Here is a 15520-nt window from a genome sequence, read left to right as displayed (position 1 = left end):
TCTAAGTAATCTGCAAAGATTGACATCATGCAGCGTTGGAAAGTAGCTAGGGCATTACAGAGGCCGAATGGCATTCGTCTGTAGGCAAAAGTTCCATAAGGGCATGTAAAGGTAGTTTTTTCTTGATCTTCAGAGTGGATAGGTATTTGGAAGAATCCAGAGTATCCATCTAGATAGCAGAAGTAAGAGTGTCTAGCTAGGCGCTCCAACATCTGGTTTATAAATGGTAAAGGGAAATGATCCTTCCTAGTTGCTTTGTTTAACTTTCTGTAGTCTATGCACATCCGCCATCCTCCTTCCATCCGTTTTGCTACATGTTCGCCTTTATCGTTCTGCACGACCGTGATGCCTCCCTTTTTAGGTACTACATGCATACGGCTCACCCACTTGCTATCCGAGATCTGATAAATTATACCTACCTCAAGTAACTTAAGAATTTCCTTTTTAACAACATCACTCATTATAGGGTTTATTCTTCTTTGATGTTCTCTAGAGGGCTTTAAATCTTCTTCGAGCGAAATCCGATGCATGCATACGGATGGGCTTATACCTTTCAGGTCAGAGATATTATATCCTAAGGCTGAGGGATATCTTCGTAAAACATCTAAAAGTTGGTCTATTTCCTCTTGGCTCAAGGTAGCACTGACTATAATTGGACGGTTCATCTCTTCATCGAGGAACTCATATCTCAGGTTCTTAGGAAGTTCCTTAAGTTCTAAGGTTGGTTTCTTAGGGCATGGCATAGGATCCGGGGTAAGGGATAAACATTCGTAAAGGTTATCATCGATGTAGGGTTTCCTAAAGTCATCATCTTCCAGTATGAGAGTTGATGGCAACTTAATTGTTTTTATGATTTCTTCTTGTTTTATTTCTCTAACACACTCATCAATGATATCTAAGGCATAACATGCGTCTCCCATCATAGGTGCCATAAGAAATTTTGAAAGTATAAATTCTATTTTCTCGTCACCTACCTCAAAGGTCAACTTTCCTCTCTCGACATCTATTATGGCTCCTGTAGTTGATAAGAACGGTCTACCTAGAAGGATTGGTATATCATTGTCCTCTTTAATGTCCATGACAACAAAATCAGTAGGGATAAATAACTGACCTATCCTAACAGGGACATCTTCTAATATGCCTATTGGATACTTAACAAATCTATCGGCTAACTGAAGTGACATCTTAGTAGGCTGTAATTCTCCTAAGTTTAACCTCTCACAAACTGCTAAAGGCATTAAGCTCACACTAGCTCCTAAGTCTAGAAAAGCTTTTTCGATGACATGACTTCCTAAAAGACAAGGAATGGAGAAATTTCCAGGATCTTTATCTTTTTTGGCTAACTTATTCTCGGAAATAGAATTGCATTCCAAGGGCTTCGGATCGTCTAGTCTACGTTTGTTGGTAAGGATGTCTTTGAGAAATTTTGCATAAGAAGGTATTTGGGTGATGGCTTCTGTGAAAGGGATTTCTACGTGAAGTTTTTCTATAACCTTAATAAATTTCTAATATTGGTTATTGATCTGGGTTTGTTTGAGTCTTTGCGGATATGGTATCGGTGGTTTATATGGCGGGGGTGGTATATAGGTTTTATCTTTAGGTTCTTCTCCTTTTTCTTGACCTTCCTGTTTTTCAGATTTCCTCTGGTTCCTTTACTTTGTCTGTGGGTTCGGTATATTTCTTAGAAGTTTTGGGTTCACTCAATCTTGGGTTTGGTGGCTCATCATAAGCGTTCCCACTTCGTAGGGTAATGGCATTGGCTTGCCCTCTCGGATTCTGTTGAGGTTGTCCAGGGAACTGTCCTCCAGGTGTGGTTTGGGGGTCTTGGTTTAAAGCTACCTGAGAGATCTGGGTTTCAAGCATCTTAGTATGAGTAACTATTTGGTCAACCTTGGTTCCTAATTGGGTAATCAGTTCATTAACGTGAATGTTTTGGTTCATGAACTCTTTGTTTTGTTGGGTTTTAACAGTGATAAAATTTTCCATAATTTTCTCAAGGCTCGGCTTTGGTGGCACAGGTTGCATGGGTTGATTTGGTCTTGGGGCTTGGTAACCTGTTTGTCTCGGAGGTGGATTATTTTGGATAGGGTTATTGTTCTTATAGGAGAAGTTCGGGTGATTCCTCCATCCAGGGTTATAGGTATTTGAATATGGGTTCCCTTAGGTGTAGTTCACTTGCTCAGAGTGGGTTTCGTTTAATAGACTGCATTTTGCAGATTGGTGTCCTTTGGTTCCACATATCTCACAATCCGACGAAACTGCGGCTGCAATATTCGGGTTTATGCACATATGCTCCACCTTATGGGCTAATGCGTCCATTTTAGCTTGCATCATGTCTATAGAGCTTAACTCATGTACTCCTCCTTGGACTTCCTTCTTCTCAACTATCGCTCGTTCGACTCCCCATGATTGATGGTTTTGAGCCATATCTTCAATGAGGGTGCTAGCTTCAGGATAAGGTTTGTTCATCAGCGCACCGCCTGTTGTAGCGTCGATGGTCGTCTTAGTGTTATAGTGAAGTCCATTATAGAAGGTCTGAATGATTAACCAATTTTATAAACCATGATATGGGCATGCTCTTAACAACTCCTTATATCTCTCCCAAGCTTCGAACAACGATTCTCCTTGGTTCTGGGTAAATCTAGTTATATGGTTTCGAAGAACGGCAATCTTACTTGGGGGAAAGTATCTAGCAAGGAATACTCTTCTAAGGTTATCCCAAGTTGTAATGGAATTGGGTGGAAGGGAATCTAACCATGATAGGGCTTTATCTTTGAGGGAGAAAGGGAATAATCTTAAACGGATTGCCTTAGAAGAAGCTCCATTGTTTTTAAAAGTGTCTGCTAATTGGAGAAAGATTTTTAAATGTTGGTTTGGGTTCTCAGTAGCGAGACCTGCGAATTGTCTCTGTTGCACTAGTTACAACAGGGAGCGTTTAAGTTCGAAAATATTAGCTGGGATAGTTGGGTTTACTATACTAGAACTAGGTTCTTCGTTGGATGGTTGGGCGAAATCCTTAAGAGGTCTTTGGTTTTGATCTTCGGCCACAACTCTCCTAATTCTATGGAAAAATAAACGTGCATGAGCGTAACGTTCAGGTTCCGCCAGAGGGTATACTAAACTTCCAGTGCTAATAGTTCTTCGCGTTGACCGGCGGGTAATAGCCTAAGTCTAAACGATATAACAACAGGGTATGAAATTTGACTAAATTGATCCCCGGCAACGGCGCCAAAAACTTGATGCGTGCTTTTCGCAAGTATACGAACGCGTCAGAGTAATATAAAAGATTGTCGAATCCACAAAGACCAAGTGTCAATCTATCGTTATCTATTGTTACGGTGTTTATCTAAGGTAATCGAAATAGGGGTTTTTAGAGTGTACAATGAAAAATAAAGTAATAAATAAAATTCAATTAATAAAGATAGGTTTGAATGTAATTCACATAATCAATTAATAATCCAAGTACTTGCTAATAGAACTACTTATGGGCAGTGTTTCCTACTTTGAAAAGAACCAATTTAATAGGAATTGTCGCTTTCGCGTATTCAGAACCGAGTTGTACTCCCTAATCAAACCCTCTTATTGTCACTTATAAAAAGGAGCGCATTGCGTTAGAGTAGTAAACCTATTTTTAAGAAATATAGTATCTTGACTAAGTTGAAAAGTATTTTAACCTGGATTTCTTAACCAAAAGAGGTTCTCACGAACCAGACTCTAAACTTATAAACGCGTCCGAAAATAGTTTTAAAATCACTTTTCTTTTTAAGTTAAAAACTCCTAATGAACTAAACAAAGCGCTTTCGCTGTATTTGAAATAGTTAAAAACAACAAAGTTTAAAAAGACGTTGGACGGCTTTCGATCTTACCCAACGGAAATTAAGTGCGGGAAAACTTAAGTTGAAAGTCAAAATATCCCTTAAGTGTTTCTACGAACAATTGTACGGATTATCGGTTCAATTATGATCCTTACATTCTAACCTTTATAGGTTTAGCTAGACATGGTAAAGTAAAGGTGCATTTTAATTTAAATAAAAGTAGTGCGAGTGCGAGAAATAAATGAAAGTAGTGCGAGTGCGAGAAATAAACGAAAGTAGTGCGAGTGCGAGAAATAAATAAAAGTAGTGCAAGTGCGAGAAATAAACGAAAGTAGTGCGAGTGCGAGAAATAAATGAAAGTAGTGCGAGTGCGAGAAATAAATGAAAGTTAAGACAGTGCGGAAAAGTAAAGTAGATAAAGGTAAAGCAATAAAAACCTGCTCCAATCGGAGGGTTGAATAAAATGTGAAACGGAAATGAAAATGGCGGCAGGATTAACTTCCTTCCAAAGTGCTCCAAACTCGATTACAAACTCGATTACAGACTCGATCACACAATTGCGGCAACACCCCAATGCGAAGCGATTACCACTTTTAAAATACTGAATATATGCCTAATTGAAACTAAGTTTGCTCTAAGTTTGGATGATGAAACAAATGAAATCGAGTCTCTATTTATAGGCAAGGAAAATAATGGAAATAACAAGGATGCCCTTCAGTTTGAAATTGGGAGGGAAAAACTTTCTTCTTGTGGCGCCCGCCACAACACCATGGCGCCCGCCATAAGGGCAAATTGTGGAGCCTAAGTGGAGATAGTGGGAGACGTGGCAGTTGAGGGAAGTTGAGCTATGACACGTCATGGCTGGACCCATGGCGCCAGCCACAGTGGGAGCCACAAGTGCAAAATGCTGAATTTTAGTCTTTTTAGCTCATTTTCACTCCTTTTCTCGATCGGGGCTCCGATTAGACTGAAAACCTGAAAACAAAGAAAAACATAGTAATAACATAACAAAATAATAATAAAACAACTAAAATGCATGCGAAATCAGAGTCGAAAATACGGTGAATTTCAGTGTCATCAATTAACACAAACATTATTATTGACCGACCTCAGATAGTTGTGACTTCTACATAAGTCCAATTACGATTTCTTAACATAGTGTTAAATTTGTCCCGAAAGTAAGTCATTTTCATAAGTGAGATTGTAAGTCTCCTACTCCTTATGGTATTATGTAAAAAGTATTATTTCTTTTTCACCTAAGAGAGCTAGTGGCATACATGTTGATATTATCCAAGTTAGAGCCCTTTTGATAGGTGATGTAAAGGTCCATATTTTCATACTTGCGGGTGAATAGTTGAGTGTTCTCCAAAAAATGGCCAAATCATCTTTCATTTTTTATTAATAACATAATTTACTAACATTTTATTGTATTAACTTTATTTAATATCATTTATCTTATGTTTATTTCTTTTTCCATTCACTTTATGCTTTTATTTTAGCATCTCATTTTGTATTGTTTATGCTTATGTTATTTTCTCTTTGTCCATTTGGAATTCTTTTTCTTTTAAAGACATTAATAAAGAAAAAAGCCCTAAAAAATTGGTTCTCTTGATTTATGGACTTGAGGTTACTATCCTTGGCATTATTGTGGAGTTATGGACTTAGAATTATGACATTGACCCTTGCTTTGGGTGCTTGTGATTTGAGACCTTGAGATTCATCTGGTACCTTTGACTTTGGACTTCTTTTGAAGATTTTGCTTGGCTTCATCTGATACATAGATTATTCTTTGGTTATTTGGATTGCTTGAAGCTTTATCCAAATTAGAAAATTCTTGCTTGACTTATGTCATAAATCTTGTTATCTCTTGGTTAAATCTTTCCTCCCTGACTTTTACTTTATGTTCTAGGATAATCTCTTCTTCTTCTCTCCTTCTTTAATTTTGAAAATCTTCTCCCCTTTTTTCAAAACCTTCTTATTTTCAAACTTGAACAATTTTCTCAATAAACCTTGACTTATGTTAAGTGATTTTCAAAATCTTTTCTTAATAAATTCCAACATATTTTAAGCATATTAAAAACCAATTTCAATAGACTTAAAAATGCATAACTCATTCAAACTTTTTTGTGCCCTTTGTTCCCTTTTCCGTTTTAAATTTTTTCCTCAAAGTTTAGACATGAGTCATTTCCATAGTTGAGATATAATCCTCCTATCCCCATATTATTGATGATAATTCTTTTCCACTTAAGAGAGCTAGTGGCATACTTGTTGATCTTTACCCAAGTTAGAGCTCTTCTCATGTTGATGTAAAGTTCTCATACTTGTGGATAGCTAGTTGAGTATTCTCCTTAAAAATACAAAATATATTTTTACTAAAAATGAATCAAAGCAAACATCTTTTTTACTTTTACCATGAACTACGAGGTTTTGATCCTCCAATGCACTTTGTTGACACGTAGGCATGAGACCCAAAAAGTCTTGGCAAACACAAAAAATTATAAAGAAACATTTCTCTTGTCATCTCCCCAATCTTTTGCAAACAACACCATTTTAAAGCAAAAATGTATAGATTTTCAAAGAGGTTCCTATAGAGTACTATAGATGTTTAGGGTGCTAATACCTTCCCTTTGCATAACCAACTCCCTAACCCTTATCTCTTTTTATTAGTTTTGTTTTAAAACTTCTTTAGATTTTGTTCGTTCTTTTTTCCCTTTCCTTTGGAAATAATAAAAGCGCGGTGGCAACTCTTTCTTTGTGAGTTAAGTTAATCAATAACTTATTCTCAAAATTTTACCTTTACAGAAAAGTGGCGACTCTGCTAAGGAGTAGTCCTTAGTGGGTTTAGCCTATCTTTGTTTATTTGTCTATATTATGTTTTTTGTTGTTTGTTATTGTATCTTCTGTTTGGGTGCTTGATGATCTTTGTGTAGTGATATAAGTGCTATACCTAGACTTGAGTGCTCTTATGATAGGAGGGTGGTATAGTCTTGTTTGGCTTACGTGGAGTTAATCCTTAATAAGCTGACTTGAGGTCCCCCTCTCAGTGGAGGCCCCTATGGGATTACTGATGTCTTATGAGTAGTCGTGATTGTCATTACTTTTTTTAACCTGGGAGCCCAAGAAGCTGGGGACCTTAGAACCCTTAACCCATCTTGGCCTTTTAGGACGTAGTGCGGTGACTATTCAAGTGTAGACTTTAATTAGTTGTTATGCGATACTACACTTGGACGAGTTTTTCTTCAGAAAATTATTGGTTGGCAATTAGTCATTTAAGCCGGTAATATCCAAAAGATGGAATTATGACTCCGGGAACATTTTTAAAACCTTGTTATATAGGTTATTATACCCTCAGTACATACATTGTGGGTGGGTTCTTATCCTTGGCTCCATGCTCTTGACAACGAACCTTTGGACCTTGCTTGTGGGCCTTGTGTTATCTTGTTTGTGGTTGCTGCATCATGCACTCATTGCATTCATGAGAAATTTTCTCAATTTTCAAGGAACTTAAAGATTCCCTATGCAAACATTGTTGATATTTTGACCATGGATATTAGAAGAGGGAATACTCGAAAATACAGTTTTAGATATCCTAATCTTAAGGAATTGAAAAAGATAGCATCTTTTGTGGATGATATTAAGGATTTCAGAGACCGTTTTGGAACACTTTTGTCTGTTCTATCTACTGATGTTGAAGATGGTCTTCTTTATACTCTAGTCCAGTTCTACGATCCTGTCTATCGATGCTTCACTTTCCCTGATTATCAATTGTTGTCTACCATGGAAGAGTATGCTTATCTTTTGGAAATACCAGTTGTCATACCCTAATTTTTAACCCTAAGATCCCACATATCATTTGCAACCTTGCATACAAACAATATCATATCTTTGTCTTCTCCCTTTCATCTTTTGGATTTACCTCTTGCAGGGATCATCAAGCACCTCTTTATTGGTATTGCAAGGTAGGTTTTTCATCAAGAGCATCAAGCATGGTTCCTTAGCCAGGGTTTGTGTTGATTCCTCAGCAAAGTGTGATTCTCTAGGAGGATATCTCTCAAAGTATGATCTCTAAGGTCCTCAAATCATATTTCAATCTCATTTTGATTAAGAGTACCTCAAAGTTTGGTTTCTTTTTTCTCAAGAAAAGTCCAAGGTTCATGTGTTTATTTCCATGCCTTCTTTTATAAGTTACCACAAACTTTGAGCAATTAAATCAAGAGACATTCAAGGAAACCTTATTTTTAGTTCATATGATCATCCATGTACCTTGAAATGTAAGAAAAGTCCAAGTACACAAGTTTGTTCCAATGGGTTTGATCAAAAAGTTAACATTTGAAGTCAAAGTTCCAAGGATCACAACTCCTTCAATTCTCAAAAAAATTTAATGCTTATTTTTGCATATGACTCTTATCAATATCCTATACAACTTCTCTTCACATGAAAAGAGACAATCATGCTTTGAGGATCATCAAAAGCTTGAAGACATTATAGGTCATTTGTGGACTTAGTGAAATTTGACCTATTTTCAAGTGACTTTTTCTCAACTTTCAAGATTAAAAACTTCTTCAATTTTTAACATTTTAGGCTGATTCTTTTTTCAAAATACCATTTGTGATTACCTCTACAAGTTTACTTCAAGGATCAAAGTCAAATTATGCTTGGAAGCTCATGGAATTCTTTGGGACATTACAAGTCATCTTCAACCATTTGAGACTTAGAATTTTTAATTTACATGACCAAATTTTCGTGCCAACTTCAACATGTCATAAATTTGTGCTCAAGCATCCAAATGCAACATTTTTGACACATTGTAATCTTTGATATGAATTCAACATATTGCAAGAAGAATGGGATCAACAAGCCTTATGAGCAAGATGCCCCATTGAGTTGAACATGGTGACTTGGAACTGAAGAAATCACCATAGTCCGAAATTTGAACTTCACTGATCTCAATTACAATCCAAATTACCATGCGTTTTGGACCGAAACAAGTTTAATCATGTTTCCAGAAGTTAATTGACTCTTAAAATGCATGATTTGATTAAGTTTCGATGGATTGCCAGTCACACTTTCCACACATTTTGATCAAATTCCTTTTGCACGAATTGAGCTTGATTTGATATGTATTTGGATCCTAATTCATTCCCTATAAATAGAGGAAGCTATTGCATTCATTTCCAAGCTTTTGAGAGCTCAGAAACCCTTGCGTCACTTTGAAATTTTCCAGAAAAATTCAACTATCGTGTTTTGAATTTCAGCTTGTTTTAATCCAAAATCTCGATTCCATTAGCACCTTCGATCTTCTCTGAATTTTTTGCAACAATTCCCAAGTTCTGATACCTTTTGAAATGACCTGACCAGATCGAGCTTCATCAACTTCTGGTCATCATTTGGACAACGTAGTTATGAGCATCATTTGAACTCAAACAAGTTACCACAATATAGTCCTTCACTCTCTGATGATTTCCCTTAACTTATTTGGTGTTGATTGATCATGCTCATCATTTAGTTTTATTTTTCGTGGCTTGATTGCTTCTGAAACTTCTATGAAATTCCCCATGCTCACTTTAGATAAATGAATTTGGAGCATGAGGTTGAATTTGTGATGAGGAGGCGATCACATTTGTGGTGGTCTCGTGTTCTGAATTTACTAATGATGAAACTTCGATGAGGGACCATCGGAGAAGATAACCAGAGTATCTCAGGTCATTTGAGTTTGGATGGACACATTGGATATTTGAAATGTATTGATTGGTCGAATTTGAATTAGATCATGTGTTTCATTTTGCTAATCTCCATTGTGCGCGATAGGCTGAGGAATGTTGGATATACCACGTCAATTAATGAGGTCAGATCCAATGCTCTGTATTTTTTCTGATTTTATTTCTTTTTATTTTTTTCATTTTTAATTGCATTTCTTTTAAATTTCATAGAAAATTCATTTTACATCCAAAAAATCCAAAAATAATTTTTAAAATTCTCTTTTATTTTTCTTCATCTAATTCTTGTTTTTGTTATATCTTATTTTATTGATTTTCTATTTTTCATGGATTCTCTTTTTTCTGCTTTGTTTTAATTGGTTTAAAAATACTTTTATGCATTTTAAAATTCTGAAAATTTTGTTTTATGCTTCTTATTTTATTTCTAACCTTCCATAATTTTCTTGGACATTTATTTGGTGTTTTGAAGGGCTTTACGAATTTTCTCTTTTATTTCCCTTTTAAAATTCATTTAAAAAATATTTTTAATACATTTTATTGCATTTTATGTTTGTTTGACCTTTGTGGATCATGGTTGTTTTGATCATAGGTCTCATCAAACTCAATGGATCTTGGGTGTTGATGGGATGAAAATCCTAATCCACCAAAATGGATGATTGATTTTGATGATGACTTGATCAAGCCTTTGATCCAATTCTGGTTTGGTTTCTCTTGTCCTCTCCTTCTTCATTTCTTTCTTCTCTTGATCAATTGGGTGACTTGTTTCTATCTTGTTCATGATATATGGATTGGTTCTTGATGAACTTTCATAATTTCAAATCCACCTCCTAATTGATCATGGATCATTTAAGGAACTTTGCATTGATGCATAAGTTTGTCCTAGGTATCATGGAGTATGGATTGAAGTAATGGACCATCCTCATAACCTTTGTGATTGATCCATCCTCTTTTCTTTTTGTGGGGCATAACTTTAGGAGAATGATTTATATATCATTTCTCTAGCATGTATTAACACAAATATTATTATTGACCAGCCTCAAATAGTTGTGACTTCTACATAAGTCCAATTACGATTGCTTAACATAACGCTAAATTTGTCCCGAAAGTAAGTCATTTTCATAAGTGAGATTGTAAGTCTCTTATTCCTCATGGTATTGCGTGAAAATATTGTCTCCTTTTCACTTCTTTGTCTATTTGGACTTTCATTTTCTTTTAAAATACATTAGTAAAGGAAAAACCCCTAAAATTTGGTTCTCTTGATCCATGGACTTGAGGTTACTATCTTTGGCATTGTTGTGGAGTTATGGACTTAGAATTAGGATCTTGAGCTTTGCTTTGGAAGCTTGTGATTTGAGACCTTGGGATTCATCTGATACCTTTGACTTTGGACTTCTTTGAATACTTGGCTTGGTTATTCTGGTTTCATCTGATACATGAACTATTCTTTGCTTATTTGGTTTACTTGAGGCTTAATCCAAAGGAGGGAATTCTTGCTTGACTTATGTCATAAAGCTTGCTATCTCTTGGTTAGATCTTTCCTCCCTAGCTTTTACTTTATGTTCTAGGATAGTCTCTTCTTTTTCTCCCCTTCTTTAATTTTCAAAATCTTCTCCCCTTTTTCAAAACCTTCTTGTTTTCAAACTTGATCCATTTTCTCAATAAACCTTAACTTTTGTCAAGTGATTTTCAAAATTCTTTTCTTAATAAATGCTAACACATTCTAAACATATTAAAAAGCAATTTCAAAAGACTTCAAAAAGGAATAACTCATTCAAATAATTTTGTTCCCTTTGTGCACTTTTTCTTTTCTTTTAAAACTCTTTTTCAAAATTTAGACACGACTCATTTCAAAAGTTGAGGTATAATTCTCCTATCATCATAGTATTGATGATAATTATTTTCTATCTAAGAGATCTAGTGGCATACTTGTTGATATTTATCCAAGTTTGAGCTCTTCTCTGTGGTGATGTGAAGTTTTCATACCTGTGGGTGATTAGTTGGGTATTCTCCTTAAAATGACAAAAGGTCTTTTCATTTAAAAATGAATCAAAACAAACATTTTTGTTTTTTTACCACGAACTACGAGGTTTTGATCCTTTATTGCACTTTGTTGGTACACAGGCATGAAACTAAAAAAGTCTTGGAAAACACAAAAAATTATAAAAACATATGTCTTCTCATCTTCCCAATCATTTGCAAACAACACCATTTTAAACCAAAATGCACAGATTTTTAAAGAGGTTCCTATAGAGTAATATAAATGTTTAGGATGCTAATACCTTCCCTTTGCATAACTAACCCCAGACCCTTATCTCTTTTTATTAGTTTTGTTTTAAAACATCTTTGGGTTTTGTTCGTTCTTTTCCTCTTTCCTTTGGAAATGATAAAAGCGTGATGGCGACTCTTGCTTTGTGAGTTAAGTTAATCAATAGCTTAATCTCAAAACTTTTACCGCTACAAAAAATGTACGACTCTGCTGGGGAGTAGTCCTTAGTGGGTTTAGCCTATATTTATTTATCTGTGTATATTATATTTGCTATTGTTTATTATTATTTGTTTTGTATGGTGCTTGGTGTTTTCTGTGTGGTGAGATCATTCATGTACCCAGACTTGAGTGCATGATAGGAGGGCGGTATAGTCTTGTTTCGCTCATGTGGAGTTAATCCTTAATGAGCTGAGTTGAGATCCCCCACTCAGTGGAGGCCCCTTTGGGATTACTGATGTCTTATGAGTAGTTGTGATTGGAATACTTTTTCCTATCTAGGAGCCCGAGAAGCTAAGGATATTATAACCCTTAACTCATCTTGGCCTTTTAGGACATAATGCGGTGGCTATTTAGGTGTAGACTTGAATTAGTTGTTATGAGATACTACACTTAGATGAGTTTCTCTTGAGAATATTATTGGTTGGCGAGTAGTCGTTTAAGTCGATAATATCCAAAAGCTGGAATTATGACTATCAGAACTTTTAGGAACCTTATTCTACAAGTGATTATACCCTTAGTACATACCTTATGAGTTGGTTCTTACCCTTGGCTCCATGCTCGTGACTCCGAACCCTTGGACCTTGCTTGTGTGCCTTGTGTGATCTTGTTTGTGGTTGTTTCATCATGCACTTATTGCATTCATGAGCGTTTTTCTCAGTTTTCAAGGAACTTAGAGATGCTCTTTGCAAACATCGCATATATTTTAACCATGGATGTTGGAAGAAGGAATACTCGAAAATACAGTTTCAGATGTCCTGCTCTTAAGGAATATAGAAAGTTAGCATCTTTTAGGGATGATCCTAAGGATTTCAGAGACCGTTTTGGAAAACTTTTGTTTATCCTATCTACTGATGTTAAAGATGGTTTTCTCTGTACTCTGGTTCAGTTCGATGATCCTGTCTACTGGTGCTTCATTTTTCTTGATTATCAGTTGTTGCCTATCATGGAGAAGTATGCTTATCTTTTGGGTATACCAGTTTCTGATAGGGTTCCTTTTTTATGTTTGGAAGGGATTTTGGAGTCTCAAGTTATTGCTGAAGTTATTCACCTAAGGAAATGTGACATAGATGCTAATTTCACTGTCAAAGGAGGTATCAGAGGGCTGACTTCAAAATTTCTGAATGAGAAAGCCTTTTCTTTTGCTAACGTTGGTAGCATGGTGGCATTTGAAGCTAATCTTGCCTTACTCATATATGGTTTGGTCTTATTTCCCAATATTGACAATTTTATTGATATTAATGCTTCAACATTATATGGAAAACAGAACTATTATATGTTGTGCAACTTTGTTGTACAAGTTGTTGATTTCACACTTGTCGCAATCTCATATCTTCAAAGAAAACAAGGGTTGTTTAAGGTGGTCTCAAAGATTTATGTCTCTCACCAATGATGACATCACTTGGTATTCTTCCATTTACGATAATGTCGAGATTATTGATAGTTGTGGGGAGTTCTCTAATGTGCCTCTTCTTGGTATACAAGGAGGAATCAACTTGGGTTTGCTATGAAGGACAAACCTAATAACACTTTTTTAGAAGGTCTATTTTTACCACAAGGGAAAGACACTAAAGGATTGAAGGCTAGGATGGTGCATGCTTGGCAAAATATTCATAGGAAAGGAAAAAATGAGCTTGGATTGAAGAATTTTCTAGCTTTGTAGCCTTACACTACTTGGGTGAAGAAGAGGGCAAAAGAATTCAAGATGCCTTACACTTATGTGATGCTTATGTCTTTAGTAATGGTCAAATCACCCGCTATTCATATATAAGGCATAGAGGTGTTGCAAGAAGCTTTGGATAGGATGAAGCAAGATAAGGATGCTTGGGAAGACAAGTTTCACTCTTCAAACCTCGAGAAGATAGAATTGCAGAAGCAGCTGAAGGAAAAACATGACTTGATAGAGTTGCTTGAGCAACGTATTGTGAAGAGGTCAAGGAACAAAGAGGATTTATTTTCCTCTAATATTTCATCATCTACTCATCTTCCTACTTCAGATGTTTGGAAAGGCATTGTAGATCATCTTGTGATGGAGAAGGATGCCATGAAGAGAAACTATGAATGAGAGATCAAAAGACTTCGCAAGAAGTATTAGCTTGGAGTCGGGTCACCGTCGGATATGATTCCATATACCTAATTTCTTTCTGCTTATGCTTTAGGATTATCGAGATTGTATTTTATATTGAAATAATTCCCATTATTAATAAAATGAGATTTTTAGTATTTCAAAATGTGTTATTTCTTTTATGATGTTTGTAGTATGATTTATATCTTGAAGTTCCTTGAAAAGTTTGCATTTGCATTTGCATATCACGTATCATGTTGCATCTTGGTCTTTCTTTGCGTAAGTTTTCCAGGTGTCTTATTTCTTCCTTTTCTTCCTCTTCTTTCAGACAAGTTGTCTCAACAGTACAATACCCGTGCTAACCAATAAAAGAAGATGGATAATTTAGAGTAAGAAAATCGTGAACTCCGCGAGGAAGTGACTACTTTGAGGGACAATTTCGAAAGGCTCACTGCTATGATGGAAGCTCTGGTGGATGCTCATAATTAGCCTCCTCCTCCTCCTAGACTTCGCTTCAGAGGACTATGATTTCTGAAATAACTTCTACGCCCATTTTTGGGGCTCTGGTCTATGCTCTGCACCACCAAATGCCTCCTAGTTTCCCTTGGGGCATGCCTGTAAGACCTTAATTTTGACCCTAAGATCCCTCATTCCATCTCATCATATTCATTAGCATTGGGATCACACCTTGGCATCCTCCTAACCATTCATTCATTGAGTTTTCATTGAGAGAGATCACCAAGAACTTTTGATTGTATCATACTTTTTTTTATTACTTACTAACCAAAATGCCCAAAAGATATGTCAATATATAGTTTAACTCTTTTGTAGGTAGTGTGCATGCTCACCTATGCTCCATCAAGCTCATATCTAGGGTTTGAAACCCTCAATGCAAGGAGAGCAATCAATAAATGCTTCAAATTGGCTCTAAGCATCATATGCATCCCCATGATCTTCACATGTCATTTTGATCAAGAATTCATCAAGAGTTTGGAGATTGTTTGCCTTGGAAACCCTAATTCATCTAGGTATCTTATGTGACTTCTTCAACAAGTTTCTTCAACATTTGATCAAATATTTCAAGTTATGCTTCATATTACATCATCTTACACATATATGAACTTCCATGAGTCCCAAAAGTCAAGAGAATATCAAGCTAGCAAGTTGGTTCATGGTGGTTGACCAGAGAAAGTCAACTGGTCAAAATTGGGGTTCCCTAGACCCTATCTCATACAATTTTTGTCATATGAAAATGATTCCAAGATCCAAGTTACTCCGAATTACATTACAAACAACTTTCTTGTTGATGTCAAGATCTAGTTTTTCTTGGAAAGTCATTTTTTGTGGTGAAGGATTATAGGTCATTTTGTCTGAACCCTAGTTTAGAGGTCAACTTCCCAAGACCATAACTTGCTCAATTTTTATGATATGAAAGCCATTC

The 15520-nt window shown here is 35.9% G+C and overlaps 1 non-coding gene across 1 annotated transcript; it reads left to right on the top strand.

Moving 5' to 3' along the window:
• The first annotated feature begins 2557 nt into the window (after positions 1-2557).
• Positions 2558-2664, top strand: LOC127090290 (small nucleolar RNA R71). The gene has a single exon (XR_007791815.1). It is a non-coding gene; the product is annotated as a small nucleolar RNA R71 (small nucleolar RNA).
• The last annotated feature ends 12856 nt before the right edge of the window (positions 2665-15520 follow it).

The sequence above is a fragment of the Lathyrus oleraceus genome, chromosome 5 (genome assembly GCF_024323335.1).
Source record: "Lathyrus oleraceus cultivar Zhongwan6 chromosome 5, CAAS_Psat_ZW6_1.0, whole genome shotgun sequence".
NCBI classification, from domain to species: Eukaryota; Viridiplantae; Streptophyta; class Magnoliopsida; order Fabales; family Fabaceae; genus Lathyrus; species Lathyrus oleraceus.
The sequence above is the reverse complement of the archived record's forward strand: the minus strand, read 5'-3'. Positions and strand labels throughout refer to the sequence as shown.